This window comes from Triticum aestivum, chromosome 1D (assembly GCF_018294505.1).
Source record: "Triticum aestivum cultivar Chinese Spring chromosome 1D, IWGSC CS RefSeq v2.1, whole genome shotgun sequence".
NCBI lineage: Eukaryota > Viridiplantae > Streptophyta > Magnoliopsida > Poales > Poaceae > Triticum > Triticum aestivum.
Genome location: NC_057796.1, coordinates 470,182,420 through 470,204,646, shown reverse-complemented (window position 1 = coordinate 470,204,646; position 22,227 = coordinate 470,182,420).

Sequence of the window (22,227 nt, the reverse complement as noted above, 5' to 3'; positions counted from 1 at the left end):
TTTCTGGTGGCCACCGAGTCCGGCCGGCCGTGGGTGACGGGAGCGAGCGAATGGGACGCCACGGTGGCGGATAGGTACGCCACGGGGGAAAGGAACGTGTGCGTCCAGGAGGCAGCGGCCACGGCGACTCGGCGACAGATCGTACGCTCCTACTGCAACTGCAAAACAAGGAGCCGGGGGTTGGTGCCGTGCCCGTCTCCGCCACGAGAAAAATCCCGGTCCGGTGGTGGCCCGAGCGAGGGTTCTGGCGGCCGTTGTTTAGGGCCGGGGACACGGCGGTGGCTGCCGACGCCCCGGCGGTCGCTTTCTTCCATCAGCTCCTCGTCTGCCGCTGCACGTCGCCGTCCGCCGGGACTGGAGGGGAGGGCGTGTGCGCACGAAACGCATCCGAGAATCGGGTGGCTTTGGCATCGGATTCGTGTCCGGGGAGGCATCATTGTGCGCCACGCCGACGCACGGCCATGTGTCCTCTGCTCCGGGCTGATGGCTTGGCTTGTGGATAGGCATGGACTCGACGTACGATACGACGGCGACGCCTGCTCCCCGCTCCGGCGAGACACGGCGGTCCAAGGAGACTTTCCATACACGGAGGCGTTCCCTCTTCTCGAACGCTCTACTCCAGCAGTCGAACGGACCTTTTGGAGGTTAATTAATTCGGGCGCGTGGGCTGAGCTGTACATCTACCTCGTCGAGGGCATTGTTGTTTCTTCTGAAGCAGTTTTACACGTGAATCATGCACGCATGGTTTCCTTCCTTGCTTGGCTACCCAACACACGTCGGGCTCGCGTGGACCAGACGGCCGTGCAAGTGTAACCACCTTTTAATGCTGGCGTGGCCATTGTGTCTTGCGGAGCACTCGTGTTACACTAGCGCATGGACGACGCGTACCTGCCCAATCGTGCAACGGGTCAACTCCGTGTGACAAATGTTATTAATACTAACCCATGATTTCCATGGTGAAGAATCAAGGGTGCCTTGGTTGGCAAGAGTTCTTTTTTCCATTGACAATACAGCTCTTCGACGCTATCGTAGACCGAGCAAGCTGCACCGACGACTCTCGTACGCATTTCCCTAGTGCATGTCTAATGTTCAGCGTCATAACCTTGATTTGCTGTATGTCTTTTCATATTACTTAACATTTTATTAGCTATATAATATGTGTAAGTCGTCTGAAAATTAATTTTTGGCTTTAAGATCGTGTACCTTTTTCAAGTGTTCTCTTGGGCTTTTCTTTCTTTGATTTTGACTGACCCCATATTTGGGTTAGTCAATTCGATTGCAACATATCCTTCTTCTTCTTTCCGTTTTCTGTTTCTATGCGTTTTTCGTTTTTCTTTCCTTAGTGCATATTTTTCGAAAAGCGCAACTTTTATGTATATTTTGTGCAAAAAAATTCACTGTTTTAGATTCTTTTTCCCAATTTTTTCTTCTTAAATGTTTATGCCAATGCCACTAATTCATTCTATCTTAGGAAATTTAATTATTTGAGTTTTTATTTTTTTACAGGGTAATACCAATGTTTTTTTTAGGGAGGGAAATACCAATGTTTTTTTGTGGGAAGGGTAATACCAATGTTAATATGTCACTAATTCATTCCTTCCTAGTAGTAAACATCTCTTTTTTGCAAAATTCTACTAGTATAAAATTATTCTTGCATATTATAAGAAAGCGTCCAGGTATGTTACCGATTCAGGATGAAGGGGCGGCCCGAAAAAATCCAGCCAACCAAGTTGGCCTGAAACGGCTAAAGTAATCAATCCCACTTGCATTGGCAAGTCAGAGCCGCCTTGCCTGCCGCTTATTTGATCCAACTTGCGTCCCGCCATGGATTAAGATACTGTGCACTACCACATCTCAGATCTCTTTCACTCGTCCAACGTACTCTTTCATTCATATAATCAAACGGCCGTCGATCACGCCCGTCGCACCACCACAAAAAATTGCTGAGGTCCTCTTCTGGATTTCTGGCAAGATGTCTGGCGGCCGTGAGTGACGGGAGCGAGCGAATGGGACGCCACGGGGGAAAGGAACCTGTACGTCCAGGACCAGGAGGCAGGCGCCACGGCGAGAGATCGTGTACGCTCGTACTCCGGCCACAAACAAAGGGGCCGGGGTTGGTGCGTGCTGACCGGTCACCGCCCATCTCCGCCACGAGAAAAATCCCGGTGGTGGCGGCCGTTGTTTAGGGCCGGGGAGACGGAGGTGGCTGGCGACGCCTCGACGGTAGCTTTCATATCACCAGCTCGTCGTCTGCAGCTGCACGTCGCCGTCGGCATCCGAATCGTGTCCGGGGAGACATTGTGCGCGACGCCGACGCACGGCCATGTGTCCTCTCTTCTGCTCCGGACTGCTGGCCTGGCTGGTTCGGCTTGTGGATAAGCATGGACGTACGACGCGACGGCGACGCCTGCCCGCCTCGGCTCTCCGCTCCGGCGAGCCGGGTGAGTGACACGGCCGTCCAACAAGACTTTCGATACAAGGAGGCGTTACCCTTTTTCAAGTACACTCTACACGAACGCTGTTAATTCAGTCAGGCGCGTGGGCTAAGCTGTGTTTATCTCGGCGAGGGCATTGTTGTTTCTTCTCATAGAAAATCGCAGCGGTTTTACACGTGAATCATGCATGCATGGATTCCTTGCTTGGCTACCCAACACACGTCGGGTTCGCGTGGACCAGACGGCGGTGCAACCGTGACCACCTTTTAATGCTGGCATGGTCATTGTGTCTTGCGGAGCACTAGCTCATGGACGACGCGTACCTGCCCAGTCGTGCAACGCGTCAATTCCGTGTGCCGAGTGTTATTATACTGTTATTATACTAGCCCATGATTTCCGTGAAGAATCAAAGGGTGGCTTTGTTGGCAAGAGTTCTTTTAGAGCATGGCTAATAGTATAGCCAACTGTTGGCTATAAGAAAGTGCAATTCATCTATAGTCAATCTTGTAGCCAACATGTATAACAATTAGCTATAAGTATGTGCTACTTTATTAATATACAACCCATCTTTCATTCTCACATAGTGTCTAGGAGCACGTGCTATAGCTGTCTCTTGCATGAGAGCCCGCTTACACACTCTCATATCCTCTCTTTCCTCCAACTAAGTATAGAAAAATATTACTTTACTCCTTACAACCTGCTGACTGTACCTTGTCGTACTTGCTCTTAGCCATTGACAAGAGCTCTTTGACGTCGTCGAAGACTGAGCAAGCTGCACCGACAACTCTTGTATGCGTTTCCCTAGACTACGTACACGTTAGTTCATATGTAATGCTCGGCATGTTAGTTTTGATTTGCTTCGTATCTTCTCCTACTATACTTAACCATACGTATCCTAGAAAAGAATGCCATACAACAAACTGAGCATAGCTCGGGTGGTTAGGTTTCGTGTGGTGAAACCAACCCACTAGGGTTATCACGGAGATGCTCATATCGGTAGGATCGTGAGTTCATAGGGTTGAGTGTATGTGAATATCTACGATTATACGCTTCGATGACATGGTGTTTCATCATATGTGCCCGTGGGTATCAAACTTAAGCTATCTATAAAATGACAATTTTTTAACCCTCAAACCTCCATGCATAACATGGATTTTTTTTTGAAAGAAAGGGTTTTCCTCCGAGTCAAACACTATAAAAGAAGAGGCCTCAACCACATGTTCCACACTGTTTCACAACATTCGGTCACAACCAAAGTCTCAAAAAAGACGTCGGCGTGGACAGGGGCGGAGCCAGGATTTAGGCATAGGGGGGCCAAACAGCAATGAAGCGAAAAAATATTTGTGCCTCACATACTACCCAATAGTTTTGTATTCAAGTATCATTTGCATTTTACTTTGCTTAGACACACTTTTTTTTGCAGCTGGAGCGTGTCTAGTGATAGCTAATATTGGTAAATAATTCCACGCGCCAAGAAGACGAATTTGATAATCTGACTACTCTAAAATATGAAATGAAATGCATTGCTACAAAACATTTTCATATTGAAATTTAAGAATGCGAACAAGAATAATCATGTATAATAAAATGGTTGGCCTTTAGCTTGCATTTATATATATTATGCAATGACAAAATCATTGGTTGTATTAGGAAATTATATTGTTCTATTAGCAAAAAATGATCAGCGTTGCGAAAATATATACCTAGAGAATTAAACCCAGCCCCTCCATGTCCCCTCTGCCACTAGGTGAAAGTAGATCCGCTAGTCGTCGTCCCGTGATAACCATCACTGTTTATGGATGCTCGACGAAGCGTTGACGGTTCCAAGCTTTCGAACAATTGCAGCGCCTGTACCCTAGCGCGGTGTCACATCACAAATCACGCAATCAAAATAATTAAAATTTGATGTAGAAGTTCAACATCATACAAGATGAGAATTGAGAGAGATTAGTTCGTCGCAGCAGCCTGAAGAATTGGTGATTGCAGCAGCATGTGGCGCCATATGAATCAGATCTTAAAAAGGGAGAGTAGAGGCAGGCAGATGGCAGCGGCACATCGCTAATCCACGCACGCGGTAATCACGGGAGATAATGCCTAAGCCTAACGCTAGGAGATTCGGAGGAGTCCAATCGTGTATTTGGACTTAGAAAACGACTATCCAATGGGCCTGTACGTGGGCCTTGGGGGGGGGGGGGGGGGGGGGCAAGTACGTTGTATCTGTAAATAAGATCGCCTAATTAGTCGCTGGTATTCAGTGTTCACTCGAGCGTTTGGGGGGGGGGGGGGGGGGGGGGAGGGGGGGGTCCCCCTGCCTCGGACCAACGTCTTAGAGAATAAGCAGCTATCGTAGAGGTCTTATGTGGATTGAAAATCCCAGAACTATCCATCCATTTGATCAAACTTTCGCCAGCTTCGCAATGTCGACGGAGAGGATGCCGCTACATCAGTCACCGGGGAAGAAACAGTAAGCACCCGAGAATGATCCATCGCATCAGGAAGACACCCAAGGAAAAAAAGGTTGCATCCTCTTGGCCGCATAAAACAACTTATGAAACATCGCCCTGATATCCAAGGGACGGTATTCCACCGTCGACACTTACGACTGCCTGGAACACAAACGCTGCAAGTTATAGAAAGAGGAGGACCATCTCGACACAAACACCATGACACATAAGGCAATCTACAATGCAGATCCAGGGTTATTTTCCAGGTCGTTACTTTTTATTCCCCCTCTAGTCCAAAAAATATGTTAGTGTCGACGCAAAAGCTATCCCCGGGTGCTCTAGATTTTTTCCTCCCATGCTAGCGGTCATTCTATTCTTTTTTTACTCGTGTGGCGCCTGGACTTTGCCGATTGCATTGAAGGCAGAGACGCTAATGCAGATGCTAAGAAAAAACATGTTTTATTATTTTCTCATAAGCACCAATTCAAGCACTTGGCATTGTAGATGCCCTAAAAGCGTCGCCAATACCCGCAGGATCCAAAACGCCGCAGACTCCACCTCCTAGATAGTAGAGTAAACCAACAATCTCGAAAGGAGATCTAGAGGAAACTTATACACCACCGCCGGAATGAAGCCATGGACAGCCAAAAGCCCTACTACGAAACATTAGACCGTTGGATGCACAGGGAACTAGATCGCCCGAGGATCGGCTGATGCTTGGGTGCTCCAAGTTTGGTGTGGGAGTTGATTGTTGCCGAGAAGGTGGCCAAGCGAGCCGCTGCACGCAACCTCGACCTAGGTACTTCCTCCTCTCCGGGTATCACATGTTCTTCAGGTTCTTGATTTGCGATTCTAGGCAGAGTTTCTCTTGAGCACCTTGCTGACGTCACTTCGGACCGCGAGGTTCTATTCCGAGGCGAGCGTGCTCCTCGGTTAGAGCAAATTGGGGCCATCCGGTCTAAAGAGAGTTTTGATGGGGCCCTCGTGGCAACTCGAGCTTAAAAGGAACGCTAGCGTCAACGGGCCTCGGCTACAGCTGAGTCCGAGCAAAGAGAGCCTAGATCTAACTATGGACCTAGTGATAATTTGTTAAGGGAGCCTTCTACTACGGTGCCTCCTAGGTGTGAGCACCACGCGGACGGCGCCCTACCATACGAACCCTTTGTGTCCCTAGCGACTAAGGGAGCCTTCTACTACGGTGCCTCCTAGGTGGGGGCACCACACGGAAGGCGCCCTACACATAGAAACCCCATTGCGTCCCAACCTATGGTGAGTGGGGCTCCCTGGGTGGTCGATACCGACATAGCTCCCAAGTTGGTGAGGGGGAGTGGTAGGCCTCCCAAGCTAATGTCCTGGCCCTCGACGTATAGTAGGGCTCGCTCAATCCCATGTAAATGGTCCACCCCTGAATTGGTTCCCACATGAAGTTACTTTGCTGGAGCGTTCGAGGGTTCAGCCATTTGGGCCCGTGATGTCAATTGATCGAATACTTCATGAGGAAGGCGTTGATAGTGTGTACCTGCAGGAGACAATTAGACAATATTCCTCTCTTGAGGTGATTAAGAGTGCCCACCACTCGTTTGCATGGCAATGGCTACCGCGACTGGTCACCGGGGTGGATTGTGCTGGGTGTCAAGGAGGACGTTGAGGTCAATGATATGGATCGCGGGGATTTTTTTCATACATTAAACTTTTTTCTAAAAACGCCCATCGATCACGTCCGCCACACCACCACAAAAAATGCCCGTCTTCTAGATTTCTCGTAAGATTTCACGGTGGCTGGCTGGCTGGCTAACGGTGGTGCGGATGGGAACGCCACGGGCCACGGGGGAAAGGGACTTTGTACGTCCGGAGGCAGACGCCACGGCGAGCGAGCTATCGTAGTACACTCGTACTGCAAAACCAAACACAGGGCGGGGGTTGGTGCGTGCTGACGGGTCACCGCCGGTCTCCGCCACAAGAAAAATCCTGGTGGTGGCCCTGCCCGGCGTCCGTTGTTGAGGTGGCTGGCGACGCCCCGTCGGTCGCTGTCATCAGCTCGTCGTCTGCCGCTGCACGTCGCCGTCGGCAGGGAGGGGAAGGCGTGTGCGCACGCAACGCATCGGAGAATCGGACGACTTTGGCATCGGAATCGTGTCCGGGGAGGCATTATTATTGTGCGCGACGCCGACGCACGGCCATGTGTCCTCTGATCCGGACTGCTGGCTTGGCTTGTGGATAGGCATGAACTGGACGTACGATGCGACGGCGACGCCTGCCCGCCTGCTGCTCTCGCTCCGGCGAGCCGGGTGAGTTACACGGAGGCGTTCCTTTTTTAGTAGGCTCTACTCGAAAAGTCGAACGAATGGTGTTAATTAATTCAGGCGCGTGGTTAAGCTGTAACTATCTCGTCGAGGGCATTGTTGTTTCTTGTGATAGAAAATCGCAGCAGTTTTACACGTGAATCATGCATGGTTTCCTTGGCTAATGGCTACCCAACACACGTCGGGCTCGCGTGGACCATACGGCCGTGCAACCACCTTTTAATGCTGGCATGGTCGGTGTCTTGCGGAGCACTCGTGTTATGCTTGCGCATGGACGATGCGTAGCCGTCGTGCAACAGGTCAACTCCGTGTGCCAAGTTTTATACCAATCCATGATTTCAAGGGTGGCTTTGTTGGCAAGAGTTTTTTCTTTCATTCACAAGAGCTCTTTGACGCTTTCGTACCTGAGCAACCTGCACCGACGACTCTCTCTCTCTCTCTCTCTCTCTCTCTCTCTCTCTCTCTCTCTCTCTCTCTCTCTCTCTCTCTCTCTCTCTCTCTCTCTCTCTCTCTCTCTCTCTTGTGCATTTCCCTAAGGCTACACGTTAGTGCATTTGTAATATCATCTACATCCGGACTTTACAAATCCGGACCCTCAAACGCCTGCGGACGCGACCGGTCATGCCTCAAATTAGCCACTCTACATCTGAGTCTCATATTTTGACACCCAAATCCATACAAAGCATGCAAAAAATAATAATCCTACGTACTACCCTAGTTAATCTTTGTCGTCGGAGATGTCCACGACCCGGTGCCGGACGCCGGCTGGACGGGAGGGTAGGAGGGCTCGGCCCATCCTCCTCCTGCTCAACATCATCCATGTAGACGAGCATCTCCGCCTCCTCCACGGCTTGTTGCGCCTCCAACTCCTGTCGGTGACGACATCTGGCCTCCGCAGCCGACTCTGAGCGGAGGGAATCAAGGATGGCCTGCTGCTCCGCCTGCAGATCTGCGTCGCCAGCATCCCCCACATCCTCCTCCTCCATCTCATTCTCCTTCTCCTCAACCTCCTCCTCCTCCTCCTCGTCGTCGTCGTCCTCCTCCTTCTCCGGATCCACTGCATCCAGAGGTAGTCCTGCGGCGATCCGGGCTTCACGCCTTGCCCGGATCTGCTCAAGGAGCTCGAGTCGGCGCTCCGGCTATAGAAATGGCTCGCTCCTCACTCGCCGGCGTGGGGCATGGCTACTAGGCGGACGGGGGGAGTGGAAAGTGGTGGTGGCGGCGGACATGCGGAGGAAAATGTGGATGGTAGGGTTTCGATGCCGCCGGTCGACTTAAATAGCCGGGCTAGGTACTACGTGGCCCGCCGGAGCAGCGCCACACAGCGACACTGGTCCGATGGAGGAGACGAGCTTCGGACTGCCAGGTTTCCAGGCATTTTCGCATGGGACCCCGTCGTCAGTCCGACGTGGCGGGCGTGCCCGGACGCCCCCATATCCGCTCCATATTTGGGCTGCATATGAGGGGTGCCGGTCAGCCCGGCGTTTAAGGTCCACAGTCGTAACGGCCGATGCATCGCAGAAGTTATGGCTGGAGTGGAAACCCGACGAGGTTGCTCAAGCAAAGCGGTAGCCCTTTGCGCTGTTTGTCGAGGTAGCCGAGAGCATGTGTGGTGGAGCCGTGGTCGATGACGAGTCGGGGTAGCTGGTGTCGAGGATGTCGTCGTGGAGCCGCGGGCGCAAGGAGGCGCCGACTTAGTCATAGGCACAGTGGTGTCGAAGTAGTGATGCGCTGGGAAGAAGACGTTGTTGACGACGCGGCGCGGCGGTTTTGCCAAGCTCCGGGACACATCGTGGACGAAGGCACACATCAGTGTTGCCAGCACCGGGCATGTGTAGACAGACGAAGACAAAGTTGACGAAGCAACACAGCAGGCTTGCCAGGCCCAAGGACACGTCGTGAAGGCACGCATCGTTGTTGCCAGCACCAGGCATGCGTAGACTAAGACCTGCACGAGCTGTACGCCATGTCGGAGAAGTCGAAGAGGCCAGCTGAGAAGGGCTCGACGACGGTTGCGGCGTCCATCAGCACGGGGCAGATGTCGCCCGCGGTTGTCGGAGTAGATGAAGTGGTCGGGATAGATGACGGCGACGCTGGCGACGGGCTGGTGCTGGACGAAGACGAAAGGGGTGGACGGGCGGCTGCGGCGGCTACGAGGGTAGCGACGGCGGTGGCCGAAGAAGAGCGGTGGCGGCGGCGGCTAGGTTACGAGCGCGGCGGCGATGCTCGAAGTAGGCGAAGAACCCTGACAGCGTGACGAAGACCGGCGTGGACGGTGGCGTTCCCGCGCCAAGGGTGATGGCGCGGCGCATACCACGGAAGGTCGACGCGCGGTGACGGCGGAGTGGACTACGGGCCGCGGCGCCACGGCCCGAAGGGGCGACGGCGGGGACCGCGGGCCACGGCGCGACGGCCCAAAGGAGCGACGCAACGGCAGAACCCGGGTCGGTGCAACCGCGGGAACAGTCTCAGGGCGGCAGCGTGGACCGCGTGCCACGCTCGCTACGGCCCGACGGGGCGTCGTAGCGGCGGCGCGAGGGTCGGTGCAGCCACCGGGACGACCTGGAGCGGACGGCCTCGGGGCGCCGGTGGACCGCGGGCCGCGACACTACGGCCTGAAGGGCGACGCAGCAGTGACCCGAGTCGGTGCAGCCGGGAGAAGAACCACGGCGCAGCGATGCGGCGGCCCGACAGGGCGACACCGCGGCAGCCCGTTGCTCGATCGGTAGAGGTGCGCGCTGAACTCGAGACGGCTTCACGGGGCCCGGAAAGGCGCGCGGAACCGACGGGTTAGGTCGGTCACACGGTGTAGATGAGACGGTTCGCGGCAGCAGGCGGGCGATTAATCTAATCGCGCGCGAGGTTGAGGTAGCTGCTCGGTGACAGGATCGAAGTAGCGGGCGGCGAAGACAGCAGGTGTTTGCACGCAGTCAACGCCTAGCATAGAAGCGGCCTCGCAACACAAGCACATGCGTACACAGCTCGGATGTGCAGGTGTCCAATCCATGCAAAGGCAAGGACCATCGTGCGGTGCACTAGCGCACGGGACGCACCGCGGATGGAGTTGTGGTTGCAGGAGTCCCGGACGGGCGCGGATGGAGTCGTGGTTGCAGGAGTCCCGGACAGCGATGACGGCCGGCGCGGAGAGCAACGTGCGGATCGACGCGCGGACGGCGGCCGCTCCGGGCCGCCGCGTAGCGCGCGAGGCAATCGAGTCGGAGAAGACGCGGGTGTAGTCGATGCTAAGTCGGAGTAGAGGCGCGATGTAATGACAAACGGCGGTGGGCGACGCAAACCGATCTTAGATCAAAAACCAAAGAGTAAAGGCCGATCAAGATGACCCGCGGGAGAGAAAAACCTGGAGCAAGGGCTTGGGAAAAAGACTCTCTAGGGCAGCCGGTCAACACGACCGGCGGATGAACCCTAGGTACGGGCGATGCGGCCCACGGCGGCGGTCATGAAGGCCGACCGTCCCGGGGGCGGCGCGCGGGTGCGAAAGCGGCGGTGGCTAGGGTTTATGATCGATTAGGCTGATACTATGTTGAAAGGGAGAGAGGATCGGTGGAATAGTTGTTGTATTGCTTGAGCCTTGTGGGCATATATATAAAAGTACAAGGCAAGCCAGAATATTTCCTAGTCTAACCTATGTTTCCAATCTAATCAATATACTCAACATAATTTTATTTTATTTTTTGGGCTAACTCATATATGTTGCATATATGTTCCCACAAAATTTAAGAATTTTTAGTAACCTCTACGGTGCATAACCGGCGCTGGCAGCACGAGGTGCACGACAAAGCCTAGTGCACGAGATATGTCCTCCTTTATGTGTGTACTAAATAGTAGGACTCCAACCTTTTGACTGAGTTAAGGTGAGATGTGCGAGCCCGTTTTGGCATTGAATTGTGCGTTCTCTTAAGTTTATATCGCTAAACTCTTCTAACATTGACGTTTCTTCTTACTTTAACATTTAAGTTTCTATATCAATCATATACCAATGAAATTATATTAATTTATTAGTTTTCACCAACCATATATCCTTTTCCTCGATAAATTTTGTTATGTCTTCTTGAGATGCAAATGTAGACCAAACCAAGAAAAACACAATGCACGGATTTCTCGGCTATTTGTTGCAACTGTTACTATTTTGCCAAGCATAGGGTGCGATCTGTGAAATAAACCCAAAAAACTAGATGAAATTGCTATGAGTCGAGATAAATAATGTATTTACATGACCAAGTACAAATTACTCATGTGATGCCAGCTAGCTGTTGAACCGTAGAACATAAAAGACATATTTTATCATTGAATAACCGATAACGAACAACTCAACAACTTGCCTAATGGATTCTAGAATTATCTATTTAAATTATTAATATTTACCACCTCTATTTACTTACAACTAAAATAGACAACGATGCATTCCAGAAGTAGATACAAAAATATACATATATTTGCAATTCATCAAGTAACACAAAATACTTTGTGAAGATATGTGGTTTTGTTCATTTTTATTTTTCTCTAAGAAGATAAAACAATTTCATTTAACAAAAGATTTTTAAGTGCATTGTCTCCCAAATAAAACAACCAAGTCATATTCTTTGCAATTTGTGATTCAAACTTAAATCAATTTTATTGGTCCAAGTTAAAATTATATTATAGATATATTTTATTTCAATATTTAGGCGTACTATTGCATTGCTAATTTTGCTAGTGTAATAGAAAATTGTAGTGATTAATATCATATGTCAATAAATGGAGTCATAATTGTAACAGAGTAAAAATGTTTGGTATAAATATATGATGACGGTATATTTTGACTCATGTTAGATCCATCAACTTTCTAGGCTAAACTTATCGTGGCAGGATAGTTCATTCGGTTTCTGTCAAATAAAGTGTGCATGCATGTTGTGTTAGAAGTATATTTGTGTAGAGATAAGGAGTAGAGATAGAATAGTTTAAATATAATAAGACTTGTCTTGTACTCGAAGTCTCACCTCCACAATACCAAAACCACTATATCTAACCAAGTTTTTGCTCTAAGGTTAAACCACTTGGCTGAAAATGACCCATGTGTAAATATGAATATGGCACGTGTATTATTTTGGTATATGGTTGTGTAGAAATGAGTGGTGTGCCTAGACTTTTGTTTCAAATTTTTTGAACTAGTGTACAGTTTTGCTTGGTAAGTTTAGTGTTTTTTGCTGGCTGGGGAACAGTCTGTACGACATTGTTTCTTCTGTGTGCTTCCCTCTCTTGTCACTGTCGTTTTGACTATATCATTTTCTCTAATTGGTGCCGCTTTTCGTGTGCTTTCTAAAGCCTGCCGTATCTGTAGTCTGATTATGTACTATTTCTCACTCATCCTAATAGAAATGACAGAGCTCCTGACACTTCTTTGAAGAAAAAAACATAGGCATGTTACGTGGCTGTTGTTTACTTTATTTATTCCTGGTGCGATTACAACTCTAGAAGTTATATATACGCGTGTATGTGTATGTATAGGGGCATGGAGTATGTGAGCTCGAGCTCACATGCACCCTTTGCTATAGTAAAATCAATCTTTTTAGAAATCTAAAAAATCTGAAACTTTTTGGCAACAAACATTTATGTATCTTTCACATGCGTGCCAATTTTTGTGATGAAATGACATTTGTGGAGGTCTCGGCAAAATCATGCTCCAAACCTGCTTAGTGCTTAGATAATAGACAATCTTGGACACGTATGGTCTTCCTTAAATAAATTGGTATAAAATGTAGTTTCTAGACATAATTTTCCCCCAAGTCTGAATCTGATCTGCAGATTGCTGTAAACATTCATGGATCTCTTCCACTAAGTATCAATTTCTCTCATAATAGGAGTATTACTTGATACAACTGATTGTTCAATGCCTATTTGCACTTAATTGATTATATGATTGCTTCATTTAGTTAGTGAAATAACTTCTACCAACATTTTTTTACTGAAATCGTAACCAGTTTATTTGTTTTACTTGTGCTGCACAATTTTCCCATTTTTCTATTATTTTAAATTGGTATGTAATTATCTGTCAAAATTGTATTCTACCACTTGATGAATCTTCTATCACTCGATGAATCTGTCTATCTTTGACTCTCTATTTAGTTAATTGATTATACAATTGCTTTATTTGGTTAGTGAAAACTTCTACATTTTTTTTACTGAAATCACATATTGTACCATTTTGTTTGTTTTATTTGTGCTGCCTATTTTCTCCATTTGGTTATTATTTACAAAATGGTATTTGTTTGTTTAAAATTTATTTTACCATTCGATGAATATGTCTATCTTTGATTCGCTTTTTCGAATAGGTTTTCGTGTTTGAACTTCTGTTTGTGTTCATTGGACTAATCTATGTTGAATTATTCAGGGATTTTGTTGGGCACATTTTCTTGGGTGGATTGCCAATTATTTGTTGATGTGTGATCCATGTTTCGCTGTTTAAGGTATCTACAATGCAGGTGCTAAGATAAGGCGCTAGGTTCCAATTGCTGGTCGTTTCGTAAAAATCCTGAACGTTCCCAGGATTCTAGCTGGCATGGATGCCAAGCCAGTCGTCGGGTGCCTGGCCTCCTTTTTTTTCACGCGATCCTTTCTAACGAGCGCATCAGATCCTCAACCGACTATGGTAGTGCTCCAGTAGGCAGACTTCTCCATCGACGCTTCTTCCTTGGTTAATATTTTGATATTGTTCTAAGCACCCAAAAAAGCGCCCCTCTCCCATTGTAAATGCCCTTAGTGGGTGTAGAGATCAGTCGGTTTGCTTCTTACATTGCTACCTTTTGCATGATAACTAACGTGATGCATGATATGACCACGTGTGCGTGTGCATGGATGCATGATATGACCACATGTTCCCATGCACGTAGTTGCGTCCCGTGCTAAAATCGTAAGGTGTGGTTGTGTTGAGACTCTCGACACCGCTTCTTTCGAAATTTCTGGAGTGTTTCTTTCTATATAAATATGGTGATGATAAATGTATATTTTTCAAATTAATTCATGCATGACTTTCGTTTCCGTGACTACAAACATATGTGCATAAAAGTATTTTTTGGGTCTAAATTCTCACACAAAATAAAAATACCACGACACACGTAATGTATTGATGGGGCGCGGTGTGTCGCCGCACGGGCATAGCTAGTGTACTCTATATATAACTCTACGAGGGTTAGATCAATACAACACGAATATTAGAATCCTACATTTTCTACATGGTATTAAAACGGTTAGTCTCACGACGCCGATCCTACGTTCCTCTACCACTTCCGCAGTGTGCCGCCCCGGAGGAGATTAATCTTCTCTCCCGAGGGAGTGGCACCCGATCGATCAAAGACCAGATCGGTTCCTAGACTAGATTAGTTTGATTCCCCAAAATTTCGAATTTCTAGTAGATCAAATCATATTAGATTGTTTTTCTTCTTCAGCCACAAATAAATCCATGTAGCTGCACGATCCATCAAAGTCCGGAGATAATCCAGTGATCTTCCGGCCGGGCATCTTCGGCACAGGCGCAACTCAGGCTGCCTTCAATCTAGGCGACATCCGAGTAGCATGAGACTCCATCAATATCATACAGGTGTGCCATCTATGAACTTGGGCCAGGTATGCATGGCGTAGCCTCCGAAGGACACGAAGCAACCAGCAGTCGGCCATGGTTCGAGGGCGTCGACGCCCAACGGGCTACAGAGTGCGATCCAATCTCTGTCAACACGCGCCGCCGGGACTTCGGCCTCCACCGACCGGCTTCATCGACCCAACAAGCAACAACTCCCTCCTGCACGCGACGCGCTACAGCGATCCCATTGATCCATGCATGCATGTGCAGCAAGGAGAAACCGATCCAGTCAAAGGTGCGTGCATGGGTCATGGGAAGATCTTTTTTTTTTTTTGCAGTGCAACAAATACAACGACGGCTCGATGTGATCCTCTACACCATCATCGAATCACATGCGCACGACATGGGTTCTAAACTGACAACACCCATGTACGTGCAACATGACTCGGACCACACGAGAGGGCGAACTATTGCACGCGGACAACACCGAGCACTGCATCAATCAAACGAAAAACGCGGCCTCCTCGGGCTGAGCGACGTCACCTAACCGAGCGATCTTCACCGACCCTGCTCACGACATCGAGTACATCTACGAGAAGCTACGAGGACATGCACCATCCACACGCCAGGCCGGTGTGGAAAGCGATGTAATTCTCGTCGACTTCTCCAACATGACACGACATCGACACTTGGTCGCCGCGAGGGACGCCTTCAAGCGACACATTATCGTCGACACGCCACTGCGAGGCCATTGCCGACACTTCATCGCCAAGGTCTATATTAACGTGGTCTTCATCGGCATCATCGTCAACATACCGCCGCCGCCTCGTCTACAAGATGGACACCTAGCGTTCTCTGACAGACTTTTCTGCAAGCGCGCCCACGATGATGACATAGACCACGTCTCCCATGACAGCATGACTGCATCGACACGGCGTCACTACAGTGACGACCCCTACACAACCACACGGTTCTGGCAAAATTGATGTGTGCTCGATGGGCTTTCTCCGGTCTTGGCAAAACCGGCGGGCTCGTCGCTGACGGCACACTCTGACATCCGCAAGGTGCATTGTCCACGTCTGCAGCTCCGTCATAGCGCATTTTTTGCGCCTCCGGCTTTGTGCGGTTTCATCATCCACGACGACTACACATCGACCACGACTTCCTCAACCACGGCTACATCACCATGAACGACTACCTCGACATCGACATTAATGGCTATGTCTACTGCGCAAGAATTCCAGTGAACAGCGTCCGCATCATCACCAACGTCCACGCTACTCCCACTGTGACTACGGGAGGGAATAGAGGAGAGACAAGGGAGGCACCAGAAGGGGACGCAATCACCGCCCTAGGCGACAAACCATCAGTGGCGCAGTGATGATGACGAAGCGAAGAAGACGACGGAAGCGCAAGACTTCAAGTTCAGTCGCAATCACCCGCTTCACTCCCGCTACGACTGACGGGGAATGTTAGAAGTATAGTTGTGTAGAGATAAGGGGTAGAGATAGAATAGTTTAGATATACTACAACTTGTCTTGTACTCAAAGTTTCACCCCGCGACGTACTCTATATATGCCCCTACGAGGCAATACAACAACAATATTGGCCATACTACAATTTCTACATATCGGATGTGACATTCCCATGTACTTAGGTAGTGGAGAGGAGCCCCATGCACGAATCCCATCCTTTTTTTCTCCTGATTAGTATTGATTGCTATGCGACGAGGTCATGGAATGGCACTGCCGGTAGGGATGATGACGAGCTGATCGGGAGGTCATTCGCTCCTTTCGCTTTGTAATCTCATAAAAGATAAGGAAAGTCAACCAAAGACGCTGCAACGTTTTGTCAGCATAAAATTTCTCTTTTGCACGCGTATCTCTCCCGAGCTCCACACTTCCTCTCTTGTGCTAGGTAACGACAATTGGCATCAGAAACTTTGGTTTTTGATCCATCCTATACGTGACGGGGTGGAACTCGATCCTCTATTATTGCGCACGGGGGGCGGGGGGCGAGAGTTCTTCGTCAACAATGACTCTCACTCGTACGAATTACATGGAATGTATGCTCCTCATGTAGGTAAAACTACAGTGAAGGATCAAAGATATTGATAATGTCGCGAGGGAGGGAGGGGGGGTGGGGGGGTGGGGTCAATGGGCGGCTACAAAATTAAATTCTTTTTTTGTTGCTTTTTAGAGTCAGGTGCGGAAATATAAGTGCTCTAGACATCCAACTAGGTGATATAACCGGGCCAATAGCTCCTGTTCGACGTTTTTGAGGTGAATTGGCAAGAGTGCGACGTTGTTCGAGCGAATGGCTATGGTGCGACAATTTTGAGCAGGTAAATAGCCCAGGGCCACATGGGGTGTTAAATGTGGTTAAATTGGTCGTCAACCAAGCCCGCCCGTTTATGTTAGGACATGTGGGTCCAACTTAATTGTTCCTCAAAACAGCTGACCTTGCCCTGCCGCCCGATCGTGCCGGGCCCGCCACTCTGCCCCCCTTCTTCTCCGGTGGCTGCGGATCTTGCGTTCTCGGTGGCGGCGGCGGAGCCCTCGTTCTCAACGGCGGCGGAGCCTTCGTCCTCAGAAAATGGTGAGTGAATTCAAACCCTAGCCGCCCTCCCGTTCCTCCACTACAAAAAAAATACACTTCCGTGATGATACGTGTTTGTCACAGTAGGTCGCGTTTTCTGTCATGCATGTACATCCATGACAAATTTATGACAGAATCAAGATAGTCATACCTGTGCTGTCGTAGAAGTGTTCCATGACATTGTCAAAATTATCATCACGGAAGTGTCCACTTCCATGACGATAAATCGCGCGTCACAGAAGTGCTTTCGTCAAGGGTGACCGACACGTGGCATCCACCGTAACGGAACGCCGTTAAGCTATCGGGTCGGGTTTTGGATCCGATAACCCGTTAACAGCCCCGACCAATGGGGATTTTTCACGTGTAAAATCATCATTGGCTAGAGGAAACACGTGTCGGTTCATCGTTGGGACAGATGTCATCCACTCATTGGACGGAAGGCGCCTATGATACGTCGACACGTGGCACGGCCCAACAGAGGCCCATTCCTGTGAAAAGGCCGGCCCGTTTGACTTGGTCAAAAGGTGGCGGGCCGGCCCATGGAAAGCCTGTTAACGGCCTGTTCGCATATAGCCCATTTACAGCCCGCTAACCCAAGGCCCGTTACGCCCTATCCGAATTAGGCCCAGTAGCGTCATCTGGGCCATCCAATATGATTCCAGCCCGTTTTCACTTCTGGCGCATGTATGGCCCATGACGTCTTTCGGCCCATATGAGGCCCTATGTAACTCTTGGCCTATTAACGGCCCGTGGTGAAACTGGCCCGTAATGAACAGTGTATCACTTTACACCCATTAACGGCCCGTGGTGAAACTGGCCCGTAATGAACAGTGTATCACTTTATACCCATTAACGGCCCGTTATTCCGTTGGGCCGTTTCCAGCCCATGTTATCTTTCGGCCTTCTCAGAGCCCATTTATTCTTGGGCTCATTTCCAGCATTCGTTTACTTACGGCCCGTTACTGTCATTTTCTGCTTGTGGGCCAAATTCAGCCCGTGGTTACAGTCGGCCCGTTTGTGGTCCGTTAATACGTTGGGCCGTTTTCATAGCGTCATCAAATACGGCCTATTAACGATGGCCCGTTATGGTCGGCCCATGAACGGACGATTCCAACTCTAGCCCGTTTACGGCCATAATGCGGTCTGTTTGGCCCATGTTTGGCCAATCGATCATACGGCCCGTATAAGGCCCATTGATGATACGGCCCGCAGAAGGCCCATTGTTTCTACGGCCCGTAGAAGGCCCATTGTTTCTACGGCCCGTAGAAGGCCCACTGTTTCTACGGCCAGTAGGAGGCCCAGTGTCACTACAGTAAATATTAGCCCATGGTTATTGTGGCCTAGTTTTAAAAAATAGGTTATTGCAGCCACTAGCTAACCGCGGAAAAAGAACTGCAATGACTACAAGCAAACAAATAAACAAGACAACAAGGAAATAAATAAGCAAGCAACTAACGCTAGGCTATCACGGCTATTACACATATTACATCCACTGGGCATCAAAGTTCGCCACCAGTGCAAATATAGGGAACAAAGCAGCATATCATATACACTGGTTGTCAAAGTTGGCGACCAGCGCAAATAAACGCCGCAGCAAAACAAATCCAGAACTGAAACCACTTCAGAAGATCTCAAGAAACAATATCCTGGGTACCCATAATGCTGGCAAGATGCTTAGCAAGCTTATTAACTTTCTCTTGTTTGGCGCTTAAATCCTCCAGCGCTTGCTGTTGCACCAGAAAATATGCATCTGAATTCTGCAGGGACTTCCTCAGTCCTTCAGCTTCCTGTCGCAGCACATCTGATCGATGTCTTTCAACTTGAAGTTGAGACTCAAGAAGACGAACTGATTCAGGCAGCGAGTTCGAAGAGCTTGTGCCAGCAGTAGTGGCCAGTAACTCGAACACTACATCAAGACAGGACTTTTGGGTTCCCTCACTGTCGTCAAGATAGTTTTTATCAGCTTTCTTGGAGACCAACAGGGATGTCTCACTATCTTGAACCTTATCTGCATTACTTCCTTTACCATTGGATAACGCGGTACTGTTCTCCAATATTTTGTCCGCATTCTAAAAGAGAAACAAGCAGACACATCACATGTTTACCATGTTGTATATGAAACTCATTTTGGTAAATGAGTTCAGTAGTAAAGTGGACAGGATAACAGCATGAAACAAACATATATCTATGTACCATGGTCACTTTATGGTCTATATCATTCTAGTTTTTGTTGCCAAATCAAGATAGAGACACAGTTCAAATAATATTTGTTCAAGACAAAGCAGAATAGACAGAATATAAGTGTGGGTAACTATAGAGCAATAACAACACTTGTAATGTGCATGACATGAGAACATAACTGTTTATTCAATTGAAACTGAAATCAACATAGAGCAGGTTACAACAGCAAACCAGTTAAAGAAACAGGTTTAAAACATACCTGTTGCGCCATTGGAGTTTCAATTCCATCCTTCAAAATTGAAAATAGTTGGTATGAGTAAATACAGTAATGCAAGAGCAAAGGAGTATGAACCATAGCTACAGAACCTGACCTGAGAACAAATCTTCTTCTCCTTTAAGCGTTGAGTTGGGATTCGGAGTGGTGGTCCTCGTGCTTTGGGCACTGCAGTTCCCTTACTAACTGCTCGTGTTTGGGTGCTCTGTGGTGGAGACGGTGCTGTGTCAACTGGAACTGGGTTACTATCTGCCGGGGTTGGGGTTAGAAGGGGTGTAGCTGGTTCTCTGTCCAACTGGGTAGGGGTACAATCTGCGAGAGTCTGGGTTATGTGTGGTGGATCTGGTCCTTGGGCAAGTACAACCGTGGTTCTATCTGCATCAACTGGTAGCACTATCTTTTCTGAAGACCGTGTTGTTACTCCCTTAGATACTGCCATCACGCTCTCCAATTCAAATGGCTGATAAACAAGAAAAGTAATTGAAAGTATAGACATTGTATGATAGACAGGTGCAATGGATAGTGGGGAATAAAAGAGGGCATGAAATAATTCATATTTATGTTGTCTAACCAAACAGGATAGCATGACACAATTTCACATATATGATGGCTAACTAAACAGGATAGCATGACACAATTTCACATTATGATGGCTAACTAAAAAAGATGGAAAGACATAGTTCAAAATATGAGACTATGTAAACAGGATGACATGACATAACTATATAATGTGTTTATTAAATAGGTTGGCATGCCATAATTCACATACATTCACGGATAGAATGCCATAATTCAAAATATGATGACTGTAAACACTAAACAGGATGAGATGATATAACTATATGATGTCTTTATTAAATGGGTTGCCATGCCATAATTCAGATAGATGATGTGTATGTACTATGTAAACATGATGGCATGATATAATTCAAATATATGATTTATATAGTAAGCAAGTAAGCAGATGGCAATCCATATATGATGTAAAAACTAAGCAATGCAAGACAACATGCATGACATGGGTAATATAACCCTGCCAAGTTTGAGCATAGACCTCAGGGGGGAAATAGGACTGGTCATCAGTCTCTGAATCCTCCTCTGAGGAGCTCTCTGTAACCAGCAAGATGTCTGCTTCAGCAGGTAGCATTGTCTGCTCTGAATACCTTGTTTTCACTCCAGATACTTCCATCACCGCTTCAAATGGCTGATGCACAGGAAGAGTAGTTGAATATACAAACGTTGTCGACAAATGGAACACGTAATACAAAAAAATGATAGCATGATATAATTCACATACATGATGATTGGCTAAACAGCATGGCATTGCATAATTCACATATATAATGCCTTTGCAACAAGATAGCATTGTATAATTCACATATATAATGTCTTGCAACAAGATGGCAATGCATAATTCACATATATGGTAATTAGACACTGAACAGGTGGCATTCACACAAAGCATGTCTAAACTAATCAAATGACATAGCAATGCGAGACACCATACGCACGATATGAGCAACATAACCCTGCCAAGTTAGAGCATACACCTCGGGGGGGGGAATAGGACTGGTCATCTGTCTCTGAATCCTCCTCTGAGGAGCTATCCGTAACCAGCGAGATATGCGCTTCGTCAGATAGCATAGTCTGCTCTGAAGACCTTGTTTTCACTCCAGAATTTGCCATCACCGTGTCAAATGGCTGATGCACACGAAGAGCAGTTGAATGTACTAACATTGTTGACAAATGTAATATGTAACGAAAAAAAGGATGGCCTGATATAATTTACATATAAGATGACTGGCTAAGCAGGATGGCATTGCAAAATTCACATATATGATGCCTGGCTAAACAAGATGGCGTTGCATAATTCACATAAACGATGAATAAACTAAACAGATGGCATTCGCACAAAGGATGTCTAAACTAAGCAGATGACATATTTGATGTATAAAGTAAGCAATGCAAGACACCATATGCATGATATAACCAACATCAGCATGCCAAGTTAGAGCGAAGACCTCAGGGGGTAAATAGGAGTTGTCTTCTCCTTCTGAATCCCCCTCAGAACAGATATCTTCCTCTCGATTACAATCCGAAATGCGTGGAGGGGGGCTGCCTTTGCGCCTACCATGGAGCGACGTCTGCATGAAATTTTATTGCCACGCAAGGCTCGTCTCTTTTGCTCTACATGTTCAGTTCCATTGTTTACAATAACTGTCATGCATAGGAATAAAACATAGTGAGATTATGTAAGGAGTGCATGCAGAAATCCAGAGTGATGGTAGCAACCTGTGGATAGACCCAAAACCAATAATAGCAGGCAGATAATGGCTTCAGTTAAAAAATACAGATAATGGCTTCTTTACTGTTTGTTTCCCACCCAACATGAAACTCATAGTAGACACCGGAGATTAAC